The sequence below is a fragment of the Bos javanicus genome, chromosome 1, assembly GCF_032452875.1.
Source record: "Bos javanicus breed banteng chromosome 1, ARS-OSU_banteng_1.0, whole genome shotgun sequence".
NCBI lineage: Eukaryota > Metazoa > Chordata > Mammalia > Artiodactyla > Bovidae > Bos > Bos javanicus.
Genome location: NC_083868.1, coordinates 99,707,177 through 99,719,743, shown reverse-complemented (window position 1 = coordinate 99,719,743; position 12,567 = coordinate 99,707,177). Strand labels below are relative to the sequence as shown.

The 12,567-nt window shown below is 40.0% G+C and overlaps 2 protein-coding genes across 4 annotated transcripts in view; one reads left to right on the top strand and one right to left on the bottom strand.

The window, feature by feature from the left end:
* The window catches only part of PDCD10 (programmed cell death 10), a 51,312-nt gene extending 43,179 nt beyond the window's left edge, over positions 1-8,133 (bottom strand). Inside the window, exons 1-2 of one of the 2 annotated variants that reach the window (XM_061416691.1) lie at positions 7,932-8,056; positions 6,731-6,791 (exon numbers count right to left, since the gene is read on the bottom strand). The gene's annotated coding sequence lies outside the window, so the exon portion shown is untranslated. Of the gene's footprint in view, positions 1-6,730; positions 6,792-7,931 lie in introns of both variants that reach the window. The other variant, XM_061416682.1, reaches the window with a different exon arrangement.
* A 672-nt stretch (positions 8,134-8,805) lies between these two features.
* SERPINI1 (serpin family I member 1) overlaps positions 8,806-12,567 on the top strand; it is an 81,258-nt gene continuing 77,496 nt past the window's right edge. Inside the window, exon 1 of one of the 2 annotated variants that reach the window (XM_061416666.1) lies at positions 8,806-8,927. The gene's annotated coding sequence lies outside the window, so the exon portion shown is untranslated. Of the gene's footprint in view, positions 8,939-12,567 lie in introns of both variants that reach the window. The other variant, XM_061416659.1, reaches the window with a different exon arrangement.

Sequence of the window (12,567 nt, the reverse complement as noted above, 5' to 3'; positions counted from 1 at the left end):
CTCACACCATCAACAACGCATTTGGCCCAGGAACTGCTAACAAGCACACAGTGCAGTGGTGGTTCAAGAAGTTCCCCAAAGGAGGTAAGAGCCTTGAAGATGAGGAGCACAGTGGCCAGCCGTCAGAAGTTGACAACAACCGAGAGCAATCATTGAAGCTGATTCTCTTACAACTACAGGAGAAGTTGCTGAAGAACTCAACATCTCAACCATTCTACAATCACTTTGTATTCGAAGCAAACTGGAAGGTGAAAAAGCTAGTTAAGTGGGTGCCTTGTGAGCTGACTGCAAACCAAAAAAAAACCCATTGCTTTGAAGTATATTCTCTTATTCTACACAACAACAACAAACTATTTCTCGATTGGGTTGTTATGTGAGATGAAAAGTGGATTTTATATGACAACTGGTGGTGATGCAAGTTCAGTGCTGGACTGAGAAGAATCTCCAAAATACATCCCAAAACCAAACTTGCACCAAAGTCCTGGTTACTGTTTGGTAGTGTCTGATCTACTACAACATTCTGAATCCCAGTGAAACCACTACATCTGGTAGGTATGCTCAGCAAATTGATGAGATGCACCGAAAACTGCAATGCTTGCAGCCAGCACTGGTCTACACGGCCTAATTCTTATCCAGGACAACATCTGACCACACGTTGCACAACACTTCAAAAGTTGAATGAATTGGGCCTTACCTCATTCGCCAGGTTCACCTGACCTCTCGTCAACCAACTACCACTTCTTCAAGCATCTCACCAACTTTTTGCAGGCAAAATGCTTCCATAACCAAAAGGATGCAGAAAATGCTTTCCAAGAGTTTGTTGAATCCCCAAGCATGGATTTTTACACTACAGGAATAAACAAACTTCTTTCTCATTGGCAAAAATGTGTTGATTGTAATGGTTCCTATTTTGATTAATAAAGATGTATTTTAGCCAAGTTATGATTTAAAATTCACGGACTGAAACTGCAATTACTTTTGCACCAACCTAATAAATGGACTCTGACTCATTTGTTTAACAGTAAGTGAGAATAAGGACAAGATTCTATCTAGATAATGACATTTAACTTCACCTTTAGCTCCAAGTGATCTCAAATAAAAATGCTATTAGTCACAAGAAGAAATGAAGGAGACAGAATGGCATCTGTTTGTATCGTATATACAATTCTTCCCATGACCTTCACTTATAAAACTGTAATTCATTTTTCAAGGAAGGACACCAAAATTAAGGGAGGACCTCAGAAACCTCTCAAGTTTTGACAGTACTGTCAAAATGCCAATTTTATTACGAATAAAGTCATCTGCCAAGTGTCTACTCCTGAATAAAAGGCCACAGCATTATTTGAAATCCTATGGAATTAAACTAGACAGCCTTGTAACAATGTGAACTGCTATAGGGAGCAGTTGCACTCTGGAGGCTAGGTATGACTCATTTACCATTCCCAAATGCCTTTGGTTCCAGCAACATAAGAAGTCTAAGAAGGAAGCAAGAGTTTAACACCTGAGGGTTTTGTCCTTCCTGAACTCCAAACTCCATTAGATTTCCAGTTCATCCTGAAGACAGGATGGCTGAATAAGGCAGAAAGGCGTATTTCAGTGCCAGGGACCCGAAGGTAACTCAGAAAAACTATCATTTTTCCCCCCTTCCTATTGGCTCTGATGCAAAATTATCAAATGAATTGATGCATGTGCAAGTACTTAATATATCAGAAAGACCAAATGTCCATATAATGGTCTTTCCACCCCGCTACTATCCGCTAAATTATAAACACTGTACAGAAGTTTTATTCCTTTCTCTATTTCCTAGTACCTAGCTCAGTACTCTGCCTAAGTAAGTGTAGTCACTCAGTTGTGTCCGACTCTTTGCAACCCCGTGGACTGTAGCCCACCAGGCTCCTCTGTCCATGTGATTCTCCAGGCAAGAATACTGGAGTGGGTTGTCATTTCCTTCTCCAGGGGATCTTCATAGTCAGTCTAAATCAGCAGCAGGGTAGGAGATGCGATAATGAAAAGCTAGATATAGTCCATGCCCTTGAGGGTGTGCAGTCTTGTAGGGAAGAGAGACAATAAAGAAATACATGTCAAGCTGCCACTTTATATAACTCCGGGGAGCATACCTGTGTCATACTATACATATACTTGCCCTATGCAAATTCAACGGGCACGTTTAACATTTTTTATTTTTGAAGAAAACAGAAAGAAAAATAAGTATTGAAATACTGGGTGATTTTAACTCCATTCCGCAAATATAAGCCCCTGAATGAAAGTGATAAAGACATGGATCTGCTGCTACCCACCACTGGACTGAGAGCCACAGCTGTCCTCCAAATGAGAGGCTCACCACACTGTGACTCTTGTAGTATAATGTACATATTTCCTTTCCAGAAAGATCTCTGAATAGCAAGTTAAATACTTGACGCAGCACTCAAAGGAAAAGTAATTCTATTCCAATGCTAGACAAAAAATGTATTTGTTAATGCTATGTCAGTTTCCAATGTGGTAACTTTTGAAATGTTCCTTTTAGAGTAAATTTTAAGTAATTTTTGCCTGCCACCTTGACTTTGGTATCTAAGACACAACGTTTTGTAACTGGAACTCTTTAAGTTGAGCCCTCCATCGGTGATCAAAAACTAACATCATTTTTACTGCCATGATTAAAAATATAGTGTCTTAACTTCACCAGCATGGATTTAAATCCTAATTCCAAGCAATAAGTGGTTGTGTAACCTTGCGAAAGTTACTTAACCTCCCTATACTTTAGTTTTCTTAAACTGGGGATAATAGTGCCTCTATATCACAGGGTCATACAAAGATTTAAGGCAATTTTACACATAATATATATTTAACAAATATATGATAAATGAATAAATCAAAGTATCATTATTATACAATCTATCTCTTTCTGGTAAACTTATTGCCAAAGGACTGGCCTGAGTAAACAGTAATGACTACTACTTAATATGTTCCACTGCTGTTACCCAATAATTCATAAGCCAGCTGATGAAAAAGAAAAATCTTTTTTTTTTTAAATAGCAACACCTGATTCTAGACAACTGTACAGTGACACTGAGTTTGAAGACCCATTTCACTTTTTAAGTGGTTAAAAAGAAAGATTATGCACACCAAAAAACGTAAGCGTGACCTTGAAAAATATGATTATAATATTACATTGTATCCAAGATGCAATTAATTGTGTAGCTAAAATGAGAAAACTAAATTCTACATAGAAACAAAAATGGACCACCAAACTACACAGTTCACCTTTCTGCAAATAAATTATTTCTAACTGCTACAATAAAGGTGCTTTCACTTTTTACATCATGTGTGCGCGCATGCTTGTACTGCTAAAATATACATCACTAAGACTGCAACTTTCTATAACATTTCAAATGCAGTAATATACACCATTAATCACACTATTTAACTTCTAAATCACTTCTGCAGTTTATATTGTGGAGAAAAAATTAACATGGAATTAGCTTAAAATTCTTGGCACACGTTACCAATCATAACAACCTTAATAACTGAACAAGATATAAAAAGCAGTACCTCAGTTTTATCCTTCACTTATTGGTATGCTAGGTCAGTACGAATTTTATTATCCCTGATTCAAGTAACATAGGGACTTACTTAAAAATATAAGTTTAGGATTTACCAAAGACTTGTATTAATAATAAAAACTGGGCTAAATATGAGCAAGCACTTTTTGACAATATTTTGTGGGACAGTGAACTGGTAAATTCATGAAGCCATGCAAGGCTACAGCAACTCTGAGCTGCTGAATTTATTCTATACCATTATAGTAGTACTATGAAGGATCAGAGAATTTGTTTTCAGAACCAAAACCTAGCACAATTTATTTCTGAATTGTCTTCATGTTTCGAAAATAATATTTTTACTCTTGTAAGTACTGAGGTTTAAAGAAATAAGATATTACCTTAAGACCCACTGAAATATGACAATTTTCATGAAGCTCAAACTATAAGCTCCTTTGAAATAAACACCACTCAGTTTTACAGTCACCTTGTCTAAGGCAAGTTATATTAAAGGTAAAATTCAAAGGAAGATTACTGTGGTTAAAAAACAACAAAGAAAAGGGAAAATCATGAATTTTGTTGAAGACAGACGAGCTAACGGAAGAAGAGAATTCACAGAAAGTTAGTTTCTTGCATATCTATATTTTATTATAATTAATGCTGCTTGCAAGAGCAGGATAGTGATAAGGTCTCCAAAACACTGTTATACAGAAATTCTGCTGTAATAGAAAATGATTCCTTTGCCATTTCCACACAGAAAACTAGCCCCATTTTACAGACCTCCAAGAAAGAACAAACATCTTTCTACAATTTGTATCCAACTTCTGTCAATAACCTCTTTTTATCCAAAGGTAGGAAACACATCTCTTTCATGCATTTTTGTATTTCTGCCCCTTGCAGAGTGCTGGATGCACTGCGTATGGACGCACTGTGCATGAAAGCACTTACATTTATTCATACACTCAGCAAATAATTACTGACTACTTAACTTTGTGCTGGACACTGTGTAAGTAATGAGGTAAGGCACATGACAAATAAGGGCCCACTCAGGAAGCTTACTGTCTAGTGAGGGAGACAGACACTTATAAAATAAACACAAAAATAATTAAGTTCCTATTGTGATGATGCTACAAAAAAGTACAGAGTATGGTGAATATATAGTAGGAACTTAGTTTGAGGAAGGAGGAGTCAAAGGTCAGGGAACATTCCCTGAGAAATGACATCTAAACTGAGACTTGAAAATTAACTAGGAGTTGGCCAGACTTGGGGCCTCCCTGGTAGCTCAGACAGTAGAGTCTGCCTGCAAGGCAAGCAGGAGACCCGGGTTCAATCCCTAGGACAGGAAGATACCCTGGAGAAGGGAATGGCTACCCATTCCAGTATTCTTGCCTGGAGAACTCCATAGATAGAGGAGTGTGGTGGGCTACAGTCCATGGAGTTGAAAAGAGCCAGACTTGGGAAGGGGAGGTGAAGCAGTTCAAGCAGGAGGATGAAACAGGTATAAATGCCCCCAAGTCAGGAAAGAGCTTATGCAGGTAGTAACTGAAAGGCACAGTAATGCAGGTAGTAACTGAAAGGCACAGTAAACAAGAAAGGCTGGAGATAAGGCTGGAAAGCTACACAGCAAACAAGAGAGAAACTGTCAGCACTGAATAGAGTAACAGGGTAATAGTACCTGAATATTTAAGTAATTTTAAGTCTTTTTCTCATGTAAAAATAAATGAGGAAACTGAGTCTTTATCTCAAAGTATTAAAAAGATCTATAGTTAAAAGACCTGGATTATGCCTTGGTACCGCCAGTTACTAGTTACAGAATCCTGCACTTAAAACCAATCTGAACTTCTTTCTTTATTCTCTTTGTAAACAGGTACTCAGTTATACCACCACAGTACTCCAGCATGTGACTGAAAGATGATAAACACAATAAAAACATTATCTTACCATTCTGTTACTGACCAGACAAAATACCAAAACTACAATGACCCTCAGAGATGAAGAAAAGTTAGTGGTACAATCTAACCAAGGACAAAAATTAGCATGCACTAGACAAGTGCGTTCGGAGAAGGCAATGGCAATCCACTCCAGTACTCTTGCCTGGAAAATCCCATGGACGGAGGAGCCTGGTAGGCTGCAGTCCATGGGGTCGCTAGGAGTCGGACACGACTGAGCGACTTCACTTTCAGGCATTGGAGAAGGAAATGGCAACCCACTTCAGTATTCTTGCCTGGAGAATCCCAGGAACGGGAGAGCCTGATGGGCTGCCGTCTATGGGGTCACATAGAGTCGGACACGACTGAAACGACTTGGCAGCAGCAGCAGCAGACAAGTGTGTTATATCAATTTCACTAATTCCCAAATTTTGCTGACTTTTGGTTCAAAAGTTCATTCCACAACCTCCCAAATGCATGCCAAAAATTAGAACTCATTTCTCACTTCCTCCAACAAACCAAATGCCTGTATGTGGCCATATAGAAAATATATTAACATTCTTTCTTTACTATCACTGACTCATGATCAGTTTATGGTTTACTTTAACTACCGCACCCGTCTAACACAGCACTGAGTCAGTTGTCTCCACATAATTGTCCACTTGCTCAGCTAGGTCTTCCTTTCTTGTGTACTGCATTTCTTACTCATGGTGCTAACTATTCTTGATTTTACTTCATTCTATAGTATTACACCTCTCTTTTATTTTAAAAGTCATTTTTATTTTAAAAGGAATGTAATAGAACTCCTGATCCTAGAAAGTGTTTTTGCATTCAAAAGTTAAGACATATTGTGGGTAATTTTAATAACTGCAGAGTACATTCAAATGCGCCATATTTCAATGGTCAATGCATACAACAGTAAGCCATGACAGATTACCTGCGATCAGCAGATAACTGATTCTTATATATAAACTTATTAGGAACAAATGTCAATGAATGTACTACTAAAACTCTATTAAAGAACTGTCTAATATTTATGCACTGTAATTATATGTGGTCACAACAATGGATAAGACTGGAACAAGCACACTACTTTCTGCTCAATACAAAACATAAATGTACTATTTTTCCATTCTTTAACATAAAACAAGGATGAGTTAAAACTCATAGATGGTAAGAAAAATAAAATATACAAAAGCCTGATGTTATTTACACACACACACGAAAAGAAAATGAGGGGAAGTAAAAACAAAAACGTCATGTTACCTCCAAGAAATGCAGCATATCTTCTTTTCTAGTAATGAGCACACTAAACTGTCTCTTGATGCTGTATTATTTGAAAAAGTGTAAAATAAGTTTCGTGGAAGAATCCCAATCCCATTGTTCTCAGTTGAGAATAATAATAATAATACAGTCCTAAAGTAGAAAGGGAAAGGAGTATCTTTCAAGAGTAAAGATGAGCCATATTGTTACCTTTCTCCTGTCCCATTAACTACCCTTTAAAACGGTAGCACCATTCATTACTGAATATACCTCTAATATGAGGAAAAAACAGCTAAGTTGAAATTGATTCTTATTTTTCCAACAACAGATTAGAGTGAGTGCTTCTTTTATTGAGGAATTCACAGATGGCTTCTTAGAAATACCTAAAATGCATTACTTTGCAACTTCCTCTTCAAAAAACACAACCAACCTCCCCACTTTTTCTTTCTGGTACGGCAGCTCAGATTTAGAAGCTGGATTACAAATGGATTAGAGTCAGAAGATCTGTCCCTACGTGTGTGACCTTGTGCACATCATTTACCCCCTCAGTTTCCTCATTAGCATCCCACTAGGAATACTCCTTGAAACAGCAAGGGTGTAAATACATATTAGGAATTACATCTTTATAAAGTTAAACTTGCCTATTCGGAGCAAAATTACCTCCTTAGAGGGACCACATCATGAAACTGGAACTGAATCCGTAGATCTCTGTCAACATTTTGACTCTTCCTTCTACAGTTCTCTTCTCTCAAAGGGCATAATCCGAGTCACCTCAAGAGTCGACTCCAAGTGCCCCTTCCTTCCTCCACTCCTTCCCTATCCTACTTCTAAAGCTGGGGGAAAACAGCAGTCTCATCTCCCCGCCCCAAGCCACACCTTCAGAGGACCCCACCCCAGGCACATCCGCCCTCTCCCTACTCCGGGGGCAGCAGAGGCCAACCTCGCCCTTCCCCTCCCGCCCCCACCTACAGGAGACTTCCTGGAGGCGTTCAGGCCCGAGCAGGGCAGGCGGCATTTACAAACCCGCTTTACGCCACTCGCGTAGGGTAACCTCGCTTACGCCCATAGGGCCCCGTTCCCAGCCCTGTCCGCTCCGCCTGCCAGAACCAAGCCCTAGTGCCTTAGCCACGGCCCCCATGTGACCCCAGACCTCTTCTGCTCCACGCGGGACCACGGGGACTGGGACAGAACAGCCACACCTTACCGGTTACTGAGGTACTGACTTCACTTCCCACCTTTGAAGCCCTCTTCAACTCCCGGATCAATTCACTCCGGCGACGCCGGAAGGACCCGAGAGGAACCAGGCGTTGTCCGGAATCCTGCCCAGCCGGAGTCGCGCAGGGGCCTATGGGGACTCGTAGTCCCGCTCGCTGGCATCATCGGCAATTCCTGCATACCCAGGACTACAATTCCCGTCAGGCTATGCGATGCAACCGAAGACGATGGGTGGGGACACTTTTAGCCAATAAGGAGAGAGTCCCTGCCTTTGCGGGAGGAGGTGAGAAGAAGAGAGAGGGTGCACGGAAAGAAGAGGAAGGGAGGGGTCAGCTCTCACCTGCGCCAATCAGGATGCAGGGTCGGCCCGGCAGGCGTCTCACCCATTGTGGGGGCGGGCTAGCGGAGGCAAGGAGGGAACGAGGGTGGGGGAAGAGCTTCAAGTGGCTAAAGTGAGGCGGCTGAGCTTCGCGGGCGGCGGGGAAGTCACTGGGGAATCGCCAGGGTGGAGGGAAAGCGAGATGTGGGGATGCGCTCCGGCCGAAGGATCAGTTTCCCCGAAAGCGGCCAAGCACCAGGCACACCGATCGTTCAGACCTGCGGGTCGGGCAGGGATAGGTTGAGCCTAGGCTACTCGCGGATATGCCCTGACGGGGCGGGGAGCTGCTCCAGGTGTCAGGCTACTGCGTGAGGGGAGAGGGGTCACCAGGGGAGGGAAGCGGCAGAGAAGCTGCAGGAGCGCGAGGGAACGCTTAGGTACCAGAGCAGCAGCTTCCCGCTGCCTCCAGCCAGGACAGCAGCCGGAACAGCAGGGGGAGGAGCAACAGCTGCTGAATTCGCCAACTAGAGGAGGGGAGGCGGAGCTTGGGTCCCTGTAGCAGCCGAAGGCGCAGCCTGGACTCTAGTTTCCCGGGAGAGAGAGCAGGAACAGGAGCGGAGCGCAGTCCTCGAAGCCTCAGGTCCAGCATCCCGCCAGGGGTTGCAGGTGTGTGGGAGGTAAGCGTGGGTGCCTCTCCTGGGCTTCTGCTCTGCCCAAGAGAAAGCGTCTTCCAATAGGAATTTTATCAAGGCACAGCTAAAAAGAGTCTCTGACTAAGGTTAGCGAACTGGTGCAAACCCTTTTAGGTGAAAGATATACGTTTTTGGAGTTTAAGGGAGGATAAGGCAGCAAAAGGTGGCTTGACTCGGGGCATTAAGGGCGTGGTTAGTGTTTTTGATCTGAGTTGTACCATTAAACTGTTCTGGGAGATTTTAATATTGAGGAAACCCTGCTAATTGAGGGCAAGGTGGATGATATTTGGGTAGGTGCGTAGCTGGTAAAATACAGAAAATTTTGTCATTGATAGAGAATTACTTCAGAACTGTTTCGCTGGTCAAATAACTTTGCAGTTTTCCTCACTATGTGCCCTTTATGTTGTTTTATCAGATTGTCCTGCTACAGATAGGTTTTCGGTGGTTATACGGCAGGTTTCTAGAATTGCAAGATCTCTATTAAATAATCAAATGCAGTCAGAAATAATCAAGATGACTGAACCTATCAGAAGTATAACTTTTGCCAGCAATCATGTAAAAATGCTTTTTATAATAGAGGGATACTTAGCTTTCCCTGCCAGTGGCTCTAGAATATCGGAACAAAGACCAGGACTCAGCCTACAGTGGGAACGTATGTTGTACTTCACTGCTGCCCCTTATTCTCTCATTTGTGTCTAGTAGTATTTGTACGTTTTAACAAACAGAAGTACCAAGAGAGCTATGCAAGGATCTTTTCTGTTTAGAGATCATGTGCTAAGTGATTTCCCTTAGTATGCATTATGATGGATTCAGACTTAACACATGTAATGGTATTATAAAATAATAGTTTATTCTCAGTACGAAACCATATGTGGTTTCTTTGACTATAATTAAATACCTGTAGATGGAAATATGTTTTTAATTCTAGATAAAGATGAAAGTCCCATCTACCTTTGTGTAACTATGACAGAATTACAGCCTTTTTTTAAAAAGAAAGGTTGTAAAAAGCTATTTGTCCAGTTCATTTTCTTTTTGTTACAGAGGTTCCCCCAGATTACATAGCTTTTAATCATAGTAGCATATTGCAGCACATTTTGCCCAGAAATGCTTTCTTTGTGACAGTTGTATATTTCAGAGTCTGCCTGAATACTTTAATTTGGGATTTTTTTTTTTTTTTAACTAAGGTCAGTAAAATGGAATAATTGCCTTCTATTTTTTTGTTTCCATGGTTTGCTGATTCACTCATGATTTTTGGATTTTATTTCTGTAACACACACAGAATTCTTTTCTGAAAAGAAATGGCTAGAAAAAATTCATAGCTTAAAGTTCAACCCTACTGAGCGCTACCACTGATAAGCCTAAGTGACTTATCAATGTATATACTCCAAAAGCCCCTCCCATACTCTCACAATTAGAGAAATATATAGGGGACACATGTTAGAAAAACAGTGTCTTTTTAGATTGTACTCAAGTAGATCAAGTAAGTATTAGAAGCAACAAAGAGCTTAGAAGGAAGAAAAGGCAACAGTAGCCACTAAACTTCGCAACTATGGTTAAGGAAGGGATTTTATCTTTGCTGCATCACCAGAGAGTCTGTGAATCTACATATAGCTGATATGACCTGTGGAAATGATTTTAGGTGGAAAAATGGGTACTAGGGTGTAGTTAGGTTTGGAAAAGATTGTGTTTGCCCTTGTTATTTCTGATTAAGTAGATCATCCTGAATCAGTCTGTTTCTGTCTCAGGCTCTGCTACTGATTTATTTTGTGAAACTGAATACTTGCTGTCACTGGGTTGTTTCTACCATGTAATAATAATAATTAAGAATAATACTGGCACTGAAGTTCTTTCAGGGTCTTTATCAAAAGATCTTTTTGACAGGGTTTGGTTGGGAGTCAGTTAGTAATCAAGTAAATAAGATAGAAAATACATACCAAAACAGTTGAAATTCAGATGTACTTTGAGTCCCAACTATTTATAGGTCTTGATGCTTTGAAGCATCAAAAAGGAATTCTCATTATGAATGAATGAGTCTCTGGTATTAACAGAATTTTTCACCTTTTTCCAAGATATGGATCTTTTTTATTGTGTCAGTGTAAAAGATTGGGTTTCTGTATCATTTGAGAATAAGAAAACCATGTTTTTATAAGGAAGAAAATCATTGGCAGTATGTGGCACTTGAGTATTTGTTACCTTGAACTCTTGACACGTTTTAAATTGGTGTTCACACTAAATCTCAGAATTCTTAAATGTTACTGGTGAGAAGTTCCTCATATGACAGTTTATAGTTTTCTGTGAAGCATTACTTGGATTAAAAGCACATTATTCTGCTCTTTATTTTTACTATTTGCGTATGGCTGTCAGAGTATGTATAGGATGAGAAAGGAAAAAAAAATCAGCAGAATGCAGAATGTCTCTCAAGTGGAAGATGCTCATGGGATTAGTGTCCTTTAGCTGAAAGACCTGGTTAATTTCAAATTACAATATATATTGGACTTTTTTTTTACATAACATTCTAACTCTAAGCCTATTGAGTAAAAATAATTGAGTAGCATGGATTTCTCTCTAACAGGAGGATTCACTGTTGCATGCAGCACAAAAGAATAAGATTTAAAGGTTCAAGATCAAATGGTTTTGATGTGGGACAGGAATAGGTGGCATAGAGGACAAGGGGGGATAAATATGAGGAAAAATGTATGAGATACATACCCTTAGCAAGAGAAAAAAGAGATTTGATCCTTTTTTGGTTGAATGCCTGTAAGTGATTTCATGACCTTTTTTTTCCCCCAAGTTATTAATTTCTAGAGGCCTACACCCATTGTGGGAGACAGTACTTTCCTACATTATCATTTTAACTGAAGCCAAATAGACATTAATTCATTACATGTTGAATAATCATCGGTTATTGAAGCAAAGTGGAAAGACTACTGCAGGTGTATACGTATACGTGAAACTTAATATTATTTGGATATAATATTAAAAAGTAAAAACTGAGGTTTTCCCCTAAATAACAGAAGTACTTGAACTAGACACTAAAGCAAGATACCCCTTGCTTCCTGCCCCTGCCACCTTTAAAAGCCATCTTCTAAAGTTAAACACTGCTTTGAGGACCAAGATTAATTGTCATACAGAGGTAAAGATTTGTTTCTGTTTTATTTTCAGTCTTATGTTTAATGTCAGCATTTAGTCATTAAAGTTTGGTTAACTGTGTTTTAAGTAACAATTATTAGCTCCTGGAGACTCTATGCTCCTTTCCTATCTTTTGCTCTTAGCACCAACATCATGCCCAGCAGAAAGAAGTTGCCCTATAACCACTTACTATTTCAAGAACTTGGAACCAATACTTCTTTAATGTATGTGTTGAGACATCTTGCACTTTGATGAAGAAGTCAGTTGCCCTCACAGAATAATTACTCTACATTAGGCCTTCTGAGAATGTCTTTGTGCTGTTTAGCCTTTACCAAAGTGTTACTTGAGCCCGATTTGATTCCAACTGGGCTGCAAAGATTTACCTACAACTTTGTGTGCCCCCATTTCTAAATTCATCGCAGAGACAAGGAATTATAGGCAAGGAAAAGGGCTCTCCTGCTAGTGGCACTTAAGATCTGCCTTCT